The 5,000-nt window shown below is 50.3% G+C and overlaps 2 non-coding genes across 2 annotated transcripts; both read right to left on the bottom strand.

The window, feature by feature from the left end:
• Positions 1–2,611: 2,611 nt before the first annotated feature.
• Positions 2,612–2,728, bottom strand: LOC120038562. Its single transcript, XR_005475129.1, has one exon. It is a non-coding gene; the product is annotated as a U5 spliceosomal RNA (small nuclear RNA).
• A 342-nt stretch (positions 2,729–3,070) lies between these two features.
• On the bottom strand, positions 3,071–3,262 carry LOC120038539. Its single transcript, XR_005475108.1, has one exon. It is a non-coding gene; the product is annotated as a U2 spliceosomal RNA (small nuclear RNA).
• Between the last annotated feature and the right edge of the window lie 1,738 nt (positions 3,263–5,000).

Genomic DNA, 5,000 nt, shown 5'->3' on the forward strand with positions numbered 1-5,000 from the left:
CTTCTTCGTTTTTCTAATATGCTCCAAAGAACCACTTTTCTCCCTTGCCCTATCCCTCTCCACATACAAACCCTGCTTCCTCATCTCCTCCCCAAACACCCTATCATATCTAACAAGCTCCATCCTATAATCCCTATTCCCCATCATCCTAACCTCCATCTTACACCTCTCCAAGTTCCGACTAGTTTCCTCCTTCCCCCAATTATCTATCGACCTTTTCCCTTCCTCCATCTCCAACATTCTCCCATATACTAACCTTTTTTGCTCCTCCACCCTCCTCTCTTCTACCCTACCTTCCTCTATCCCCTTCCCCTTCCTTTTCCCTCTTTTTCCCTCCTCTTCCCCCTCCCCCTCTCCTTCTGTCCCTGCCCTACCCTCCTGATCCCCATACAAAAACTTTTCCCTTACCACCTTCTCAAATTCTCTCTTCACCCTCTCTAATTCCCCTTCCCCCCAACCCTTTACCGGTCCCTTCTTCTCTATCCTCTCCCTCATCATTCGAAGGAGTTCTTCTTTCCTTCCCATGTCCAATTCCTCCACTTCTACTTCCTTTCTCTCCTCTCCCTCTGTCCCCTCCCCCTCTCCTTCCATCTCACCCGCCTCTTCTTCTATCCCTTCCACCCCTACCCTATCCGCCTCCTTGAATAATCCCCTCTCCCTCATCTCTTCTCCATATTTTTTTTTTTTCTAAATTTTCACGCCACCTCTTAAACTCCCCTGCATCCATACCCTCAGCCTTTCTGTGTAAAATTTGAACCTCTTGAGCTTTTTCCCCCTCCCTCCATCCCCCTGGCCCTTTCTCTTCCACCAGCTCCATCATTCCCCCATACATTACTCTTTTTATCTCCTCAGTCCTTTTTCTCCTAACTAGTTCCTCCTCTATCCTCTCCCTCTCCCCCATCCCTCCTTCCATCTCGTCCTCCTCTTCTTCCGTCTCCCCCGTCTCTTCTTCCATCCCGACCTCCTCTCCTTCCATCTCCACCTCCTCTCCCTCTGTCCCAGCCCCCTCTCCTTCTGTCCCGGCTATCTCTCGTTCCGTCCCGGCCACCTCTCTTTCTGTCCCATCCACCACTCCTTCTGTCTCGGCCTCCACTCCTTCTGTCTCAGCCACCACTCCTTCTGTCCCAGCTCTCTTCTCCTCTTCCTCCTCTTCTCTGTCAGACTCCTTTGGTGCAGTTTTTCCCCTTCTGCCACCACCTTCTTCCCGCTCCTCTTCTCTTCTACCCCCATCCCCCGCTCTCGCTCCCCCCCCAGCTGCAGACGCGTATGACCTGCGCCTAGCCGGGCAGTCTCGCCACAGGTGCTCCACCGAGCCACACCCGTGACACGCCTTAGGCTCACTACAGTCCCTCGCCTCGTGCTCGACCGACCCACAGTACCTGCACTTCTTTCCGCTGCACGAGGCCGAGGTATGACCATAGGCCATACAACGCCTGCAGAATGGAGGCTGACGGGCATAGAATAATGTTCCCCTGTCAGCCCCCAGAGAGAACATAGCCGGAGGATGGAGGTATCCTCCCAGACCTCCTGGATCCTCCCTCAGAAGAGCCTGGAAACCTCTCCTCCCCGTCCAAAACCCAAGAGAGTCCTTGAGGTACCTTGCTGAGGATATATTGTCCATGTATCTCCCAAGAAAACTCCTCACCTCCTCGTCCTTCACGTAGGGGTTATACATGGTAACCGTTACCACCCTGAAATTAACCTTGGCCAAATTTGTCACTATATATTGACACATGGGCATTGTCTTCTCCATTTCTCTGGCTTTCCTCAATGTTTCCCCATGCTTTCCCTCTGTGAAAAATGTCACATCGAAAGCAACCTCCGATGGGTTTTCCAGGAAGCAATACACATCCTTTACCCCCAAACTGAGCGCTCCCATCAACAGGGATCTTCCGAAAGTATCCCTTCCAGCCGGCTCCAATCCCTTCTCCTTCCACGCAAATCTTAAGGTGTTGGCAATCCCCATACCAGGCACCGACTTCTGCTCTGCTTTCTGTGCCATCTTCTCACCAGAAAAAAATGCACTTCTCTACAAAAAAAACCTCTAATGCTCCTTTTCCAATTCAATAAAGCTCACAATAAATACCTCTTCAATAGAATCCCAATGATTCCTATCAAAAATTACCGCCCTCCTATCTCCGACCTTCTGACTAAGCGAGCTCTGGGGCACCTCGGTACCAAGCTTGATCTTAGCCAAAAGGCCGAGAAGCGATAACCCACAAATGGAACCCTGCACCCGCCGGGCACCCGGGGGTCTCGGCAGACTTTGGCGGTTGGTTGGTTTGGCAAAAGGTGGCGGCTCCTCCTCCCCCCCCCACCCACCCACCCACCCACCCAACCTTTCCCTGGCGACAGACAGGCGGGTGTTTTTTATTTTATTTTTTAAAGTCGCTAATTCGTCTTTAAGTCACTAGCTCTTTACGCCTAGTGCGACGACTATTTGTTCAAAGCCCGGCAAATACGCCAGTCGTCGGGCTTGAACTCAATTGCCCTTAGCGACTACTTGGGAGTGAGTGGAAAAATACACCCACCGCTACGATTCTAAGTCAAACGCATGAGCAAAAAGTCTCTGCATCATCTCTGTCAATTTCTCTTGAAACAAGATATAGCGGGCTCTGCCAGAAGCAAAGCCCTTCCAAAAATACGTTGAACTCATGAGTGTTCCTCTCCACGGAAGTCTTTAGTAAAAGGCGAAAGGCTTGTGCGTAATGAAGAGAAACCAGAGTCGTATGGAAGTCAGAGGTCGGGGCCCGAGACACACACACTGTGCACTCTAGGCCGGTAACTCGCGGGTGGTCACCCAACCCACTCTGCCAACTTTTCGAGGGCTGTGTGTGGGTAAAAAGTCACAGACAGACAGACAGACAGACAGACAGACAGACAGACAGACACTCACTCACTATCCTGGCCAACGTTTTTTTTTTTTTTTTTTTTTTTTTTTTTTTTTTTTTTTAAGTAAAATGGCGGGAAACGGGGGAACCCATGAAAAGCGCTTCGCCCTACTTTCACTTTGGATCTTTCTTCTTTTTCCTTGCTAGCTTTGTCTCTTTCTTTTTTATCCTTGACAACGGGAGAATGCACCGTTCCCGGAGGTACTGCAATACCGGGTCGATGCGTGGAGCGGACGGAGCAAGCCCCATTTCCGACTCCCTGTTCGAAAAATCCATTTAATATGTAGTCCCCCGATGGGGGACGTATCAGATATTAAACTGATAAGAACAGATTTTTTTTTTTTTTTTTTTTTTTATTAAAAAAAAACCAACTCAAATCTCCCAATTTACATAATTACAAATTATATATCTTTAACCAACACAATACATTCTATTACCATCCAAAATCAACTCAAATCTTTCAGATTACACAATTTCCAAACTAAAATTCTCTAACTAACAAAAACCATCCAAAAACTTAACCAATATCTCAACCAAATCAAATAACATCTAGGTGAAACCTCCTCCCCCCACCTCCCCTCTCCCATCTACCCTCCAACCCCAAAGTGTTCCTCAGGGCCATCTCCCTGTCCCTGACTCCCTCCCTTCATTTCCCCCCAATTGTCAACTGTCAACCTGCTCCTTCAAAGGTGCCAAGGACGAAAAGGAAGAGAGGAAAGCAGAAACACCCGAAGGTCCTGCCACCTCTCCCTCCCCCCTTCCCTCCCCACCACCTCTCCCCCTACCCACAGTCTCTACCTTTTTCTTCTTCTTCGTTTTTTTATTATGCTCCAAAGAACCACTTTTCTCCCTTGCCCTATCCCTCTCCACATACAAACCCTGCTTCCTCATCTCCTCCCCAAACACCCTATCATATCTAACAAGCTCCATCCTATAATCCCTATTCCCCATCATCCTAACCTCCATCTTACACCTCTCCAAGTTCCGACTAGTTTCCTCCTTCCCCCAATTATCTATCGACCTTTTCCCTTCCTCCATCTCCAACATTCTCCCATATACTAACCTTTTTTGCTCCTCCACCCTCCTCTCTTCTACCCTACCTTCCTCTATCCCCTTCCCCTTCCTTTTCCCTCTTTTTCCCTCCTCTTCCCCTTCCCCCTCTCCTTCTGTCCCTGCCCTACCCTCCTGATCCCCATACAAAAACTTTTCCCTTACCACCTTCTCAAATTCTCTCTTCACCCTCTCTAATTCCCCTTCCCCCCAACCCTTTACCGGTCCCTTCTTCTCTATCCTCTCCCTCATCATTCGAAGGAGTTCTTTTTTCTGTCCCATGTCCAATTCCTCCACCTCTACTTCCTTTCTCTCCTCTCCCTCTGTCCCCTCCCCCTCTCCTTCCATCTCGCCCGCCCCCCCTTCTATCCCATCCACCCCTACCCTATCCGCCTCCTCGAATAACCCCTTCTCCCTCATCACCTCTCCATATTTTTTTTTTTTCTAAATTTTCACGCCACCTCTTAAACTCCCCTGCCTCCATACCCTCAGCCTTTCTGTGTAAAATTTGAACCTCTTGAGCTTTTTCCCCCTCCCTCCATCCCCCTGGCCCTTTCTCTTCCACCAGCTCCATCATTCCCCCATACATTACTCTTTTTATCTCCTCAGTCCTTTTTCTCCTAACTAGTTCCTCCTCTATCCTCTCCCTCTCCCCCATCCCTCCTTCCATCTCGTCCTCCTCTTCTTCCGTCTCCCCCGTCTCTTCTTCCATCCCGACCTCCTCTCCTTCCATCTCCACCTCCTCTCCCTCTGTCCCAGCCCCCTCTCCTTCTGTCCCATCCTCCTCTCCTTCTTTCCCGTCCCTCTTCTTCTCTTTCTCCTCTTCTCTCTCTGGCTCCTTCGGTGCAGTTCCTCCTCCTCTGCCACCATCTCCTGCGCGCTCCTCTCCTCTTCTACCCCCATCCCCCGCTCTCGCTCCCCCCCCCGCTGCAGACGCGTATGACCTCTGCCTGGCAGGGCAGTCACGCCACAGGTGTGCTACTGAGTCACACCCGTGACATGCCTTCGGCTTGACACACTCCCTCGCCTCGTGCTCGCCCGACCCACAGTACCTGCACT

This window comes from Salvelinus namaycush, unplaced genomic scaffold (genome assembly GCF_016432855.1).
Source record: "Salvelinus namaycush isolate Seneca unplaced genomic scaffold, SaNama_1.0 Scaffold2243, whole genome shotgun sequence".
Lineage (NCBI taxonomy): Eukaryota > Metazoa > Chordata > Actinopteri > Salmoniformes > Salmonidae > Salvelinus > Salvelinus namaycush.